Genomic DNA, 17,156 nt, shown 5'->3' with positions numbered 1-17,156 from the left:
GGTTATGTAATAGATGGTAATACATAAATTTTTCTTCGGCCAACGTGCGGACTTCTCGATCCTGTGTGGTCTTATACATACATACTAATATATAGCTAAACAAACTCACCCCAATTTCCTTGTTCTTAATGCATGTGCTCCGGGAGCCCTTTTGTTCCGATTTATAAATTATAATTCTCTTTGCCGACTCCGAGAGTAGTTTTTTCTTCAAGAGTCATGTCATTGTTCTTTTTTAATAATATTTGACAGTTTCTTTTTACCCCCACCGAAAAGATTTTATATTCGAATACATACTATATATATATATATATATTTATGTGTGTTGTGTTGTGTGTAAATTAATTTGGCCGAATCTGTCCGCGCTTCCAAATAATGAACTAATAAAAATTAAACATCCCGCCGCCCGAGAAAGGCTGTGAAAAGCCTTTATCAAAAACCACACCAAGCCCCTTTCATTGAAATTAATACTAACATTCAAAACCCTAAGCACGCAATATAAATATAATAAGTAATTAACCATTAAAGAATGGTAATGGAAAAAAAAAAAAAAAAAAAAAAACTTTATCACTGGAAACTAATCCAGCGGCAACTTCGCAATTTTACTACAGGCCTCAATAAATTCCCTGAGGCAGTCTTTAACCTGACAATTCGGATAACCCCATCAATCCCAGGTAAAAGTTCTAAAACTCTCCTCTCTTCCATTTAAGGACAGGGACATTCTCCTCTTTTATTAAAACGAGGTCCCCTACTTTAGGTGGATCAACCGGCGTTGTCCATTTTGTTACTATTCTGGAGACAGTGTAGGTAACGGTCACTCCATTGTTTCCAGAAACGTTGACCTATAGCCTGAACTAATCTAAAACGTCCCAACCGCGTATTAACTACGTGTTCGAAATTATACTCAGGCACAGAAAGCAATGACTTGCCGACCAAGAAATGTGCTGGGGTCAACACTTCGAGATCCGTAGGATCATTTGATAGAGGACATAGTGGGCGAGAGTTGAGTACTGCTTCAACTCTTGTGAACACTGTCGACAATTCCTCATAAGTCAAAACCTGCTCCCCGATCATCCGCTTTAATAAGGTTTTGCAGATTTGACAGCCGCTTCAAACAATCCCCGAAGTGAGGTCCCGAAGGCACATTGAATAACCAAGTAATACTACTCTTGGCTGCAAAATTCTTAAGACTATTCTCAACTTCCCTATTCCGAAGATACTTGTCAACCTCGTTGAGGTGTTTGTTTGTCCCTACATAATTAGTACCATTATCAGAACGTATCACACTCGGGAGTCCGCGCCGAGATGTGAAACGCGTCAACGCAGCTCCGAACGCTTCTGTTGTCAAGTCTCCAACAACCTCCAAATGCACCGCTTTGGTTGCAGAGCAGACAAAACACACAAATATGCCTTCAACATTTTTGCATTTCTAAGACGTGAGGCTCTAATTGAAAAAGGTCCTGCAAAATCTGTTTGCACTGTATGAAATATACCAGTTGTGTTTATCCTGTCACTTGGTAATGCAGACATAACTGGCTCATCCGGCCTAGCCTTATACCTGAAACGCGATATATGCTTAAAATTCGACTCCGAATGGCATGCCGAGCCACACGAATTTTATCCGCATTTGTCTTAAAAATACCGTGATGAGGTATAATGTACCCTTTACCTTCTGCATAGTCCTCTGGCTGCCGATCACAGATAGACATATGCCCTAATTTTTCATAATCTCGCATAAATGCAATATACTTTTCCCGCAATGCCTCATTCGAGATTAACCGCCTTTCCATAACCATGAACCGTTTCTTGGCTATCGAAATTGAATCCCCAATTCAGGTTTATCGTCTAAAAGGGTAACCGCACTATATATCTCCGTTTGATCCCGTTGATGCGTTTCACGAAACCTATTTTCGCAATCCGCATCTTCAGGATTAACTAATACCGATTCCGGTATATCTTCCACCTCCCAGAAATTTTCCAAAATCTGGTTTGTGGTAACATATGCCGCGAAAAATGTTTGAGACCGCTCATCACATTGAGAAACCTTATGGGTTACTGGACCCATCAATACGTAACCAAACACCGTATTCATTGCGCGTGGCAAATAATCATTAACTTTCACACAATCACCAATCATGATTTCACCCATGAGATCGGCACCTATTAAAATATCAACCGCTCGACTAACAAAGAATTGGTCATCCGCTAAATAGATACCTCTATACCATTCCGCAAAATTTTGAGACAGAGTTTGAGTCGGCAGGTTATGAGTGATAGTGCCTAATACTATTGCCCTTGTTACCAATCTAGGATGTTCCGAATATTTAGAACACATAACCAAATTTACGCCTCCTCTACAATCACTCACAAGTCTCTCCCCCCAAACCCGTTACCGAAATAGAATTGGACTTAAATCGTTTTAATCCAAGCCTTTTAACAACGGTATCGGTGATAAATGTAGTCTGACTACCCCCATCTAGTAGCGCACGAACTTCATGGTACTCCCCATATCTGTCCATGACACGTACTATAGCTGTTGCTAGTAGCACTGTCCGCCTATAGTTTTTATTTATGTTAGAGACAGATAAAGCTATATCATCATCCACTACCGACGCAGTTACCCCATGATGATCTTTAACAGGTACCCCTACCCTAGCTGTGGTACAAGTAGCCTTTTCCCCACTAGTGTCCAATTTGTGTGCAACTACCCGATTTTCATTAGCACTTGGTGAACGTGGTCCACCACCCGATCGTGGAACCCCTGACACGTCCCCTGCTGTAACCACCGGCCGCAAATCAAAGTGGATAAGGTAGTGGTGTTTATTAGAATTGCATTTGTAACATGACCAACTCGATACGCACTGATCAATACTGTGCTTCCCTAAACACCTAAAACAAAGCCGAAATTCTTTACACGCTCCTTCCGCTGGTGTGGATTCAATGTTAAAATTTCACACATTTTGATAAATGATGACTTCCTCGCTTACATAGCTTGCAAACCATCATTGGTTCACTTACAAACGTGGCATGGTGTGTCCGAGAATTCACAGAGCCACTCTTACCGCTTTGACCATCGCCACTAGACTCTAAGATCCTAACTTCTCCAAAAACTGAATCAAATCAGAAAAATCAGGCAATTCCTTGTTAGATAATCTCGCTTCAAAACGTTTTTTCAAACTAGAGTCAAGTTTTTGAAAATTTATATAGAATAAAAGATAAGACCACTCCGATACAGGGAAATTCATTTTTCTAACCCTTTGTATTCACAACCAAAGTGTTAAGAAATTGTTTCAAAGAAGAATAATTATTGATAACCCTAGTCGTTGCCCACAAATTTATGTAACAATTTATCGGCTAATGCTCGTTTGTTACCATATTGTCTTTTCAACAAATCCAAAGCTATTGAATAATTGTCACCTGTGACGGACAAATGCTTAGTAAGACTCTTTGGCTCGTCATCAAGAGACCCCAGTAAGTAATATAATTTCTCAGTATCAGACAATTTTGGATCTTTACCAACCAATGATTCAAATAATTCCATAAAAGATGTAAATTCCTCTAATTTCCTGTTAAAGGTTTGTAACCGAACTTTGGTAAAATGGCATGCTCGTTCCTTTTCCTATCTGTGGAAGAAGCAGTGCCATATTCAGACAGACAGCTGCCCCTCAGGAAATAAATCTAAAACTTCCGTTTCACATCATAATATTTTTGGTTATATACCATGTATTTTTGGGTAAACTCTTCTATTTCAAATTCATCCTCCAAGTTAGCTAGGTACTCCATATGACTAGAAGTGAATTCCGTGTAAATGTGTTCCAAATCGGCATATCTTATTTTGAATTCACTTCTTTCTCCCTCCGTACATAGCCCTGACTGTGAAATCTCGTGAAGTTTGTTTAAATTTAATAACGCTGTATCATACTTCACTTTTAAAAGTCTTAGTTGATTTTTAGGAGGCATTTTAAGAAAATTTAAAATTATTAAATATTAAAATAAAAGAATACTCCCTCAGACAATTTGAGGCCCGCAATAAAATATCTATATTGTTATTCAAAAGCAAGGAATACAAATACTTCAGGTGGATTTGAACCCGCGTCCAAGATCACACCACACTATGAAATTATACCGCACCAACCGCTAGACCGCTAAGCGACAAGAGAAAATCGCTTTTCAAATACTTTTCTGACATACAATTGTCAGACACGCAAATAAAAAATGTCACCATAAAAATAAATTATTATTTGCGTTTTATATTAATATAATCCCTAAAACCGCATAGCCGCACAAAATATATGTATATTAGACCACTTACACAAATATTAATTCTTCCACAAAGAAACGTACACAGACTAGACCAAATCAATTTCGTTGTGAGTGTGCAATGTATCTTTTGGATACGTAATGTATGTCATATTATAATAAGGGAAACGAAATAAATATATGTGTAGCCCTACCGCAATATTATGAGTTTCTCTGTGAAGTGTGAAAAGAGAAATGGCAGCTATCACTGCAAAAATATGACTTTAAACAATATTATCCGCAAAATCCGCAATATATATATTATTCGTGTTTATGATCCGCATAACCACGAATAAATATTACCTTATCAAAGTATTCATACACCGCCAGAATACTTCGAGAAGGAACCGATAGTGTTTTCTTTGTACAGAAAAGAGAACCCCGCACATCAGCGGAAGCCGCTAAAACCAGTATATCCGGCTCGATTAGGACCAAATGTTATGTAATAGATGGTAATACATAAATTTTTCTTCGGCCAACGTGCGGACTTCTCGATCCTGTGTGGTCTTATACATACATACTAATATATAGCTAAAACAAACTCACCCCAATTTCCTTGTTCTTAATGCATGTGCTCCCGGGAGCCCCTTTTGTTCCGATTTATAAATTATAATTCTCTTTGCCGACTCCGATAGTAGTTTTTTCTTCAAAAATCATGTCATTCTTCTTTTTTTTAATAATATTTGACAGTTTCTTTTACCCCCACCGAAAAGATTTTATATTCGAATACATACTATATATATATATATATATATATATATATTTATGTGTGTTGTGTTGTGTGTAAATTAATTTGGCCGAATCTGTCCGCGCTTCCAAATAATGAACTAATAAAAATTAAACACTTACAAATGAGTTATTTTGATTGGTTCTTTTTCGAAAACGGTTTGAAAATTGAGATTGGAATTGCTTATTCAAAGAGGCTGTAAGAGTTAAAAAAAACATAGCATAGCATCATTTAGTCGTGTTCTGTGTGGTTTTGGAATGTGAATCATCTGTAGTCAGTAAAATATCTTGTTTGTTACTAAAATGTTCATTGTGTGTATACAAACTTTCATGTGACATTGTATAGTTTTTTTTATTTTTATTCTCGCACGCCAAAGTAGCTGCACTGCGCCTGATGGTAAACTCGATGCCGTTCAGATAAAGTATTCAATGGCAACAGATGGCTATCTCATGTCATGTGACACAATCATGCCAGCTTCACACTACTTTACCATTAACTGTCAAGCTTTATAAAAAGATAAATGCATAAAGAATGTATATTGTACTTCTCTAATAACCAGCGGATACATCTCATACCATGAGAACCAGAGTGGTCTAAGCAGGCATTGTAAATGCTTTACATACAGTAGTATTTTTAGCCATTTCATTACAATATTAAATGTAATCTATGAGGTCATCTCATTAGCATACATTTTTAGTAGACGACTTCAGCCGCCATATTCGGATTGATAGCGAATCTATGTGTTTAGAGTTAAAAAACACGACTCCTTGTCGTTTTATTGTGATTGGTTGGGAGACGAACACGTGACCGACGCTTAGGTGTCTCGACCAATCACAAACATCAAAATTAACGACGTCGACTAATGTGCCGTGTTTTTTTAGGACATTATAAGTAGACTGATCCAATGAGAATAAATTTCGTTTCGTTTTTAGTTGGCGGTTGGAATCGGCCTTATATTGATAAATGTAAGGATAATTGTAACACTGTTTTTCTAAATTAATTATGTTGATATGAATAACATAGAACCTAGATTCAAGACATATACGGGAAAATTTGCAATGTTTTTCCATGAAGTAATTATTAATATTATTTAATTTTATTCTAAAGGCCGCTCTGGTTCTTATGTCTTCAACTGTAAAAGAAATGTTGCATGTTTTTAACTGGGCTTAAGATAGCTACGAGTGCGTACTCATTGTCATCATATACATGGAAGCATGGAGGGGATGTGAAGTAACTTCAGACCGGGGAAATAAATTAATATTATCCAATCCAAAGGATACTTGCTCAGTTTAAACTGATTGGTTTAAGGTACTTCACATTCCCTCGGCTTATTCACAAACTACTGCTATACTGCACGTTACTAACTTCTCATTGTACATTTTGTATCGGCTATCTGTCATGTCTGTCTTGGTGGCATAGTTGTATTGTGTGCGCGGACGACACTGTTCCGAGGTCCCTGGTTCGAATTCCGGGTCGGGCAGGGGTATCGGGTTTTTCTGTTCAGTATCAGATCGGAATCTGGAATGCCGATGGGGTCGCTTCGTATCAAATAGGAGGTGCCTTGGTTGCACCTCTTGCTATGTCTGCCATGTTGAAACCATCATCACATTTTTTGCACTTATTAATTTTCATTTGTTATAACTAACCCTGCACGTGTTATGTCCGCTTTTTGCTTGGTGTGTGTATAGGCACGCGCAGAAGCGCACGCGCACGCACGCGTTCACGCGCACGTTCAGGTTCCTCCTACCGGAACTACACGGCACGCTTGCGAGATTTCGCTACGGCTAGTAAGTAAACCTAAGTGAGAATCAGATTGGCCTTAATGTCGTTTTAATATATAACAGTGGCGCGAAGTAGTTTTGATGTATGGTGTGCCGGTAGTAATTGCCGAAGTTCTTTAATTCCTGAGTATGTTAGCATAGATAATTCAACTTGTTTGTTTGTTGCACGCATCTACATTATAAGGTATAGGTGAGAAGGTACTCAATTAAGTGTATTAACAAATTGCTGGGTCATGATTACAAGGTCCTATGTAAATTTTTACTTATGTCGAAATAATATTAAAAAATTGCAATGAATATGTCGTGGTTTCCCCTTTTTTGTCTCTCGGGATTATTGCAATTTTTTTACTTAAAACAGCATTATGTGATATAATATATAACTAAATTTGTGCAAAAAAATTGAATATAGATCCTTGTAATAAAGAGAAATATCATCTCACAAATAGGATATACAATTATAGCAAAGTAACAGTTTAATTAAGCAAATATTTCTAAAGTGACATTTGGCCATTCTGGTTCTCACAGCCTCATTATTATAGTAGTTCTTCTTGTTTTAGCATGTAGTAGTGAATATAAATTTACCAACATTTCACATTTTTAGTTTGTAAAACTAAAGAATTCATTTATAAACAATATTTTCTGTTTATTCATTTAATTATTTACAAAAAAAAAAAAAAAATTTTAGTAAGTTCGATATCTTAGTTGTATTATAATGGTACTTATTAGTTAGTTATAAATAACTTGAATTTTACAGACCCGGCAAAAGTTGATGAAATTATACTCGAAGCAAAAAAGGCTAAAGCAGAAGGTAGGGAGTTCAAATTTGATTACCAAAAGCTGTTGCCTGGATACGACAATCCGTTCCAGAGAAAGAAAGACGAACAAGATAGAGACAGAAAATCCTCTGAACGCGAACACCGCAGCAAAAGTGACAAGAGAAGAAGTGACAAATATGATAGGCGCCATTCGCATAGGAAAGATGATAAAGAAAGAAATAGAGATAAGGACAAACATAGAGATGAAAAGAAATCTAAAGACAAAGATGAGAAGAAAGGGAAAGATGTTACAAAGGTTTTAAAATCTGCAACTAAAGAACCCACTGAAAAGGATACGAAAGAGACCAATGTAAACTTGAGCGATTATTTAGTTTGTGACAGTTGGTCCTTGGACAATGACGATAAAAACAGCACATCTAGTCCGAAAGTTGATGATAAATTGAAGATAAAAGATATACCGCTGCCTTCGGACAAGCCTCTTGGTCAATTCAAAGACAGCTTTAAGACTGTCACTCCAACGCCCAGCCCAAGCGCAAAACCTGTCACAGTTCAAAAACTTCAACCTGTTATCGACTCATTTGAATACGAAATAGACCCTAATGATGAAGAAATACTTGACATGTTCGACGAGGACTCAACTTTAGAGAAATTTGGAAAGAAATCATCAAAAACAGACAGTCTCTACGACTCTCCTATAGATATAAAACTTTATGAAGAACTTGCTATAAAAGATGATACTACAAGCGATGAGAAATTCCTGCAATCTGTTATAAATGAGATAAAACAAGGCGATTTGATGGATGACGGCAGTCAGGATAAAGGATTGGTCGAGTACGACATGTCGCCATCAAAAGACGACAGAAGTATCAGCCGGGGTTCGGTGACGCCCGAGCTCAAAGACTTAAACTTAAGTCAGAGGAGTGATTACTCGGACGGATATAAGTCGGCCGAAAGCGGATACAAGTCGACCGAAAGTGGATGCAAGTCGAACGTTAGTGTGGACAGTCAGGGGTCCCTGAGGTTGTCTGTGGAGAAGGAGTTAGAAGACATGGAGGGTAAGTTTTCGAAGACGACCGTCGACTCCTTGGAGACGTGGAGCTTCGTGTTGAAGATATGCCAACCGCTTTTGTTCAGACATGACAAGAACAAATGCTATAAGTAAGTTTCGCTTTGATATTTTTATACGCTGCACTTTTTTGGGTGATGGTGATAATATGATAGATATGGATATAAATTATAATTTGAAAGTGTATACAGTGTGTTGCTGAAAGAGGGTATCAATAATAATTTGACGTTAGGGGATGATTTGAAGTTTATTGGTAACGTTAGAAAAGGAAAATTGATTTATTTTTCAATTATTATGTGACATAGCGATGTAAATAATATATTTAATTTTTTAATATAGATTCATACCATTGTTGACATAGTAGATTGATAGCCAAGCCGCTCCAAAGGTGTATCATAAATATTTGAAGTTATATTTCGAATAAATTCAATATAATTGAATTAGTACAAAAATTATTAAATTAATTTGTCTGATTATTAGATTAGTATCCCATTACAGGCTAACGACTAGTGGTCGTCCAGTGGTTAAAATTCGGCTGTCAAATTTAATATATTTTTTTACACATATTATACCTAAATTAAATTATTCTGCCCTCCTCTGCTCGATTTTTGAGAATACCATATCACTTTGCCGTGCACGCAATATGCTTAAAAAGTGGTTATATTATATCTTTCTGCACTCCTTCATATACACTTTAATTGTGTACTCCCGTTCGCGTAATTTTCGTAAAAGGAATACAAAGTTTTTGTTTCACATATTAATATATAGATCACTGTTGATACCACCATTCTGCAACACCCTGTATACCGACACAAAGAACTTTTTCTTTTGTTTTTCTTTTGCTTTATCATAAACGTTATCACAAGCTTCAAACTTGAAGAGATACAGCGAACTTGAAGCGAAAATAACCGAGCCAAGTGCGAGCCGGACCTTCGGACCGCGAGTTCTCTACCATTCGCGGCTCGAAGATCCGGAACCCACTCGCCGGTTCTGAACCACAGCGGAGCATAGGGGGATTTGTCAGGCCATTTATGTATAAATGTTTATTTTATTTACCAATAACCAGGGAAACCCGCAGCTCTCCGAAGATATGGTACACGCAGAATCCGAAGGTGTGCAACTGCGTGAAGGACAGGTCCGTGGTGTACGAGGAGTTGGAGATGTGCAAGATGACGCTCGTGGATCGAGTGTATGGGTGTGACCAGTGAGTGTATTGTGGTGTATTTTCTTGCTAAATATAAGTAGCTTGTCTGGTGCTTGTCAAATTGCAAGGATATTTAGAGTTTAATACGGCGGCAGACAGTTTACGTTACGTCTTAAGTCCAAGATATTCAAATGGGAAGCCATCAGTAGAATTCAGTTCGGTGATGGAAAGACATAAAAGGTACAGTTTGACAGCAAAAAAAATAGCACCAGACGCTGGGATAAGTACCTTGAACATTCCTGTAGGACTTTTAATATTTTCATATTAAACAGTTTTCCACTTCAGGATCTCGGATTTTCAACCAGCGACCTCCCGCACGTGGTATCCTCACGCGAGCCAGTGCATGGTGGAGAAGACCAACATCCCCCTGGCGCCGGACGACGATTGGGAGGCGGAGGACAGCCAGGTGGCGTGCACCAGCCACAGGAGGTCCACCACGCCGCAGCGCAGCGAGGAGATATACCTCGACAGGGAGTACCAGAGGTGCAGTGATGAATTTATACTCTTTAAGTATAGGCTAGTTAAGTGTCTATTTTAATGGGAGAAAAAGGTTCCTAAGTGTAATTATTAGTGCGGGATTTATATTTTTTATGAGTGTAGGCCACTTTATTTCCGCCGCCACATGTAGGTAGCTTTATGTTTATATGTAGATTTCTAAAATACTTAAAAAATTTCCATTTGTTTGTATTATGGAAGGCACTAAATTTAAATAAACGAATGATAAACCAAATCGAGTGAGCGTCCTCTGAAATCTGCCGCCCTATGAGGCTACCGCCTATAAGCCGCGGCCTATTTACAAATCCAGGACTGGTAATTATGCTTCCCCCGAGGCCAAGATCTATACGGCCTATGGATAGATCAGGCACTGCAGGTGTTTGTAAGCGCTGGATATATTGTAGATTGTATGGAAATATTGACAATCCAATGGGTATCAAAACTGGTAAGTGGCTAAACCCGATTAATTGAAAATCGTCTGTAATGAACTGGGTGTATAATATGATAGATTGTCCATGCTTAGATGGAAGCTCGCTACATTCACCAAATAAAGAAAAACCGAGTGACTCTACGTTCCTTAATGGTTTATTATAAGTGTATCAGCAGAAAAAATTTAAAATAAAAAGTTTTACTTGTTTTTAACCAATTTCTAAAAAAGGAGGAAGTTCTCAATTCCACTGTATTTTTTTTATCGTATATTTGTTGTTATTTATGTAGCTTAACTAGCAATTTTAATTAGTCACCGACTCCAAAATTGGTAACCGGTATATAGGTAATGTTAAAGTATTTTTTGTTCCTTGTGGTTTTTGAAGGTATAATATTGTGTTATGTACTTTAGGTTCATGCAAGCAGTATTGTCGGACGTGTCGGAGAAGCGGCCGGAGACGTCGCGCAGCACCACGCCCGTCACCAACGACGCCAAGAAGAAAGACGAGACTGATGATAAAAAGAAGGTGAGATGCTGGTGTTTGGATTACTAAAGCTGATGCCTTTATCCGTTAATGTTTAGGCAAAGGGATTCAGTGTCTCGTAATGTTATAGAGAGTAAGCATAACGCCTTATTTTTGAAAACTTTATTCGAAAATTTATTAAGAATTTTGGAGCCCTATAATTGGTATCGAGTATTAATTTTAATATTTATAATGGCACGAAAAAGTGACCCAACTGCACCTAATGGTAAGTGAAGTAGGGTCTAATAGACTGTGTACTGACCAAAGCTGATTATCCCTCGTCAGTCGGCACAATTATGCCGGCCTGTTAGAACCGGATATACACAGGCTGATCCCGTAACGCGACACACTTATGTGGGCCACTATGGCAGTATGAGTATATAATTGAGAACATTAGTTAAAAAGTAACTTTATTTTTAAGGCAAAGAAACCCCGGCTTAGCAGCGAGGGATGGAGCCAGGAGTCTGATGTTGAGGAAGAGGTCCAGAAAAGGTATAATGCAAGCATGAAATTAATTTTCGAGGAAAAATATTCTATTTTTATTTCCTTACAAATAAATCAAAGGTGGTTTGTTTTGTTTTTGCTATTTCGAGACAAGTATGCCGCTCGCCTGATGGTGACCAAAACGACCGACCATAAAGAACAGCAGCACCATAGTATTTTGAATTACTGCGGGACACTCCACTGCGCTCGTCACCCTGAAACAACATATCAAGTCTCATAATGTCCAGTAATTACGCTACAATATCTCCCAAGCAATATATACAATATATACAAGCGGCGATAGCCTAGTTGGGTGTGGAACGGACTGCCAGGACGAATGTCCGCAGGTTCAAATCCGAAGGGCACACACCTCTGACTTTTCTAAAAAAATCATGTGTGTATTCTTTGTGAATTTATCGTTCGCTTTAACGGTGAAGGAAAACATCGTGAGGAAACCTGCACATCTGAGAAGTTCTCTATAGAAATTTCGAGGGTGTGTGAAGTCTACCAATCCGCACTAGGCCAGCGTGGTGGACTAAGGCCTAATCCCTCTCAGTAGTAGAGGAGGCCCGTGCTCAGCAGTGGGCAAAGTATATAATACAGGGCTGATATTATTATTATTATTATTATCTACCAAACCAGAATACAACCGTGCGTATCACTGCTGCTTGGCGTTGGATTAGACATTGCCGTGGTACCTACCCACACGGCCCCTCTCATACGAGAGACCTACCATCAGTTATTAGTATTAATCTGAAGTTTTTTATATGTCGTGAGAAGGGCCTCCTCCACCGCTGAAATAATTTAGGTCTTAGTCCAAGACTGGTTAGGTATAATTTCAAATATTACATTTTTATAGCAGGAAGAAGATCAAAGTGGACAAAGAGAAGGAGAAATCTCGTAAACGGAAATATTCGTCTTCGTCTCTATCGGATAGTGACGATCAGTCGAAGAAGAAGAAATCTCTAAAGAAAAAGGTAAATATTGTAATTTGTATTTTTTTATTAGTTCCCCGAAGTAGCCCCTATGTACTTGTTGGTAAGCGGAATAGGGTCAGATACAGTATCGACTGTTGGGAGCTGGTTAGCCTTCGTCAGTCGACACAATTATGCTGGCTCGTTTGAAGCCGGATGTACTCAGACTGTTTCCGGAACACAACAATGGCGGGTTTTACACCTAGTGTAAGGTGATCGCTATCCAGGCGGATACAAATAACTGACCTGTAAATTAAATTAGTAAATTGTAAAAAATAAAAGGTCGAAAAAGCATGACACTTAGAAATGTTAGCATTATAAGTTATTTTCTTTTATCCCAGTAAAAAAGACAAAACCTGGCTACAGCTTCAAATATAATTTCTACCATTGAATGACGTTTCATTTCGCGAAGACTATCAAAATTATTAGACCAACCTCGATCGAAGGATCTATATATTTATTATAGGGCAGCCAGTAGTTGTTACAATATTTTGTAGGTAACAATGAGTTCCAAAAATATTCAAAAGTGCCTGTTTGATCAATTCTAAAGATACATAATATATACAATAATAACCCAATTTTTTATCATTTTGATTTACATACAATTATCTTTACAGAATAGTAAAAAATCGAAATCATCGAAACACAAACTCAGCAAGAAATATCTGAAGAAGTTAAAGCTAAAGAAGAAGAAAAGATTATTGAAGTTGGATAAATCAGAAGATGACTCTGATGACATCAGTGATAACGGTAAATACGGGAAAAGTATTTATATCTTATATTATGTAATAAGAAATTGTATAATTTCACAAAGTACGCATTCAAGAGCTTCGTCAGGCGATGGCCCGGGGTGGGGGGGTCTTTGGGGCAAGTTAATGTGGAGAATGAGAAATGTATGAATTATAGGTAAAGTCAAGAGCACATGTTCCTCGCCAATCCACCTCTCCTGCCCGTCATATATGGGTTAGTTTTCGGCTGAGTCGAATCGTTTAATGAACAAGTCAGCTGTCAATTCTTTTACTGTGCCTTAAGATATTTGAGATGTTGTTCATGTCTGCTTATAAAATAGCGACACTTTAATTTGACAGCGTGTTAACTGATACCGTATTTCAGAATTAAACTTAGTTGCATCTGTTAATACATTGATTACGACTGATTTTAAATATTGAGCCCAATCTAACTTCACATCAATGGTGAAAATATACAAATCAAAACGAGTGATCAGTAACCAATCATCTCTTCATTATGATTGGTCCATTTATGCGATCAATCCGCTTGCTTCTTATACTTACATTATTAATTACAGAAAGAAAGAAAAAAGAAAAGAAAGCTAAAAAGAAGCGGCTACAAAAGCTAAAACGCAAGACACAAAAGAAGAAGAAAGGTAAAGCGAAATCATCGAGCAGTTCGTCGTCGTCATCATCGTCATCGTCATCGTCGTCGAGCAGCGACAGCTCCACGGACGAGAGCGAGAAACGAAGAAAAAAGAAAAAGAAAGAAGAAATAAAAAGTAAAAAGCGTAAACAGTATTCTGAGACTAATGAGGAACTTTTCGATGTCAATATATTGAATAATATTAAGACGGAGAAAGTGACAGATGATGAGAAGCAAGGCATCTCACCGAGGAAGAAACCGCGGGAAATTATTAATGTCAAAGAGCTTCAGAATGATTTTGTGGGTAACAACATACATATCAAGAAAGAAGGGCAAGTTGATAAGAAAAATGAAAGGTATGTGAATATCTTATTTGTCGTAATTTCTTAGAAGCATTAGATTTGATGTAAATGTCTTTGCATTCTTTGCATATTAGTCTATTCCTTGTGTATACTGTAAAAAGGCGGTTTTTATAGGTTCCGTCATTATTCCTACATATTATAAAACAAAGTCTCCCGCTGCGTCGTTGAGCCGAGTAAACTGAATAACAACCGAACGAATTTCGATGAGATTTGGTATGGAGATAGTTTGAGATCCTGGGAAGGACGTAGGGTACTTTTTATTCCGGGAGAATATATAGCGGGTAAGGTCGCGAGCAAAAGCTAGTTAAAACTAAATTTTCTTACTTCATGTCAACAGAAATTTTAGCACAAGTAAGACTAAAAAATTAAACTTGAAAGTATGTAAAGAGTTATTTTGTGTGTTTGCTTCTAGTGTGGAAACGCCAAAGGAGATGGAAGACAAAGACGTGACGCCGGTGTGCGAGTCGTTGGAAACATCGGAGGGCAGCGCGGAGGCGCAGCCCGAGACTCTAGATAGCAAGAGTGAGGAACCTTTTAAGGTATGTTATCACTTAACAATATGGATGTCTGCATTTAAAAATATTTGAGATAAACGAAAAATAAGTTGCAAATCAATAGTAACAAAAATATACATTTTTCTCTTTCTTTTATACTATGTGAGTTGTGAGAAAAATATACCATATAATGTCGATGTAAGTAAAAATGTAATACACACCAACTGTTGTGTTAACTCGAACGTGTAACCTAATTTGTATTTATTGTGTAAGTAAATCTTGATCCCTTGTATGTGTTAATATTTTGACTGTTTCGTCTACAGGAACCCCAGGACCCGAGCCGTTCTACGCCCCAACTACGAACACTCACGGAAGAGTCGAACCAGTCGCAATCCTCGCAAGAGTCCGTCGTCAGCAAAGAGCCAACATTCGAGAAAGACGAGAGCCACCTACGAGCCCTCTCTCCCAACTCGAACTACAGCTTCAATGATGTGATAGCGGCCAGTGGTAATCTCAAAGAGCAAGATGACAAGTTCGGCGTGAACTTTGAGAAGGAAAACTACGAGATGTACGAACAGATGGCGCTGTCGTATAGCAGCGAGGTTGCCAGCCAGGTGCGTTTGATAGTAGTTATAATTTTTGTGTAGAATGCTTGGGTCTGATATCATACAGTTGAGTGTTTTAATTGAAAGTTCACGATGACGTTGCTATTATTTATGAGCAGGCGCTTTCGTTATTTAGTCGTTTTCTCCGTGACATTTTTATAAACTGACGTACAAAAAATGGCGGTTCACAATAGGGGACCGGACAAATTTTCAGAAGGTGTTTTAAATTGATCATTGTGGATATAAATAGCCAAGAAAAATAGTATTTTGCACAAATAAAGCTTAAACAGTACATAAAACCATGCCTAAATGTTAAATAGCTATAATTACCGCGCAAACGCTACATTATGTCATTTCGTCTCGTGTGACGTCATACATGGATAAAGCAACTTGACAAGTCTTGTCATTTGAACAGTGATTCAATAATGCCAGATTAGGGTTATTTACCCTAGATTTAGGGTAAAACTGAATCTGCAGGGTATTTTTTTTATGGTAATTTTTGGGGTAATTCTACGAGTTAAGGTATTGTTTCACGGTATTGTAATAAATATTGAGCTTAGAGAAAGATGTTTCCTACAAAAATTGTAGGCCATGAAACAATTATAATTTTTTATTCAATACAATTTTCGTGTACAGCTAGTTGTTCCTAATAAAATGAGATAATTAAATTAATAATTATTGAAGTGGGAGTGAAGAAAGAAGTGGCGTCTGCATAGATAAGGATATAGAAAAAAAAGTACCGAATTATTTATGATTGGTTTAAGGTAAAATTTTAAATTCCAAATAATCCTGTGGTAAAGAGAAATTATGATCTGGCAACACTGCATAGACCGTGTTATCTCAGGCAATCTCAGGTTACTGTGTAACAACCAGAATTCTATATAAATAAATATTCTATTCCGTATCATGTGGCAGCTAAAACATAAATAAATACATCTCATAACCATAACCTCCCTAGGTGTACAAATGATTTAATTAATTGAAATATTCATCGATTTATTTTAAACCGAAACACTATTTTTTATTTACTTACATCAAAGTGATCCTCACAAAACTAAATCGGTGAGTCTGCAGACATTCCGTCGTAGGTTCGTCTTGCTAACTGCAACCACTTTATTCGTATATCTGCTTTTCGTGGTACATCAATAAATAATTTGTTTGGTAAAGATATAGAAGTATTATTACATTCAGGTACGACGCACCAACGATATTTTTTGCGGTCCATTATGATTAACGATTAAACAATCTGTAAACGTCAAGCTGGAAGATAGTAACAACGTCCCGTATAAATTAATATTAATTATTAGAGCAGTTCTGTGTCAAAAAACACATTTAAAGCATTAAAATAACACAACGCGGTATGACATCCAGATGACGTCTGTTTGTTTACATTTTACCCACGTGTGACGTCATGCGCCGTGATTGGTGTTTCATTTGCCGTAAAGAATAGACTAAAAATATTATAATTATTGTATTTTATTTATTGATTTAAAAATACAAATCACAATTCTTTTACAAAACCAAATATGAGATAATATTTTTAATATTACAAACTTTACTTTAAACTGA

At 37.4% G+C, this 17,156-nt stretch overlaps 1 pseudogene; it reads left to right on the top strand.

The window, feature by feature from the left end:
* LOC115456036 overlaps nucleotides 1–17,156 on the top strand; it is a 42,210-nt pseudogene that overhangs the window by 21,868 nt on the left and 3,186 nt on the right.

This window comes from Manduca sexta, chromosome 3 (assembly GCF_014839805.1).
Source record: "Manduca sexta isolate Smith_Timp_Sample1 chromosome 3, JHU_Msex_v1.0, whole genome shotgun sequence".
Classification (NCBI taxonomy): Eukaryota; Metazoa; Arthropoda; class Insecta; order Lepidoptera; family Sphingidae; genus Manduca; species Manduca sexta.
The sequence above is the reverse complement of the archived record's forward strand: the minus strand, read 5'-3'. Positions and strand labels throughout refer to the sequence as shown.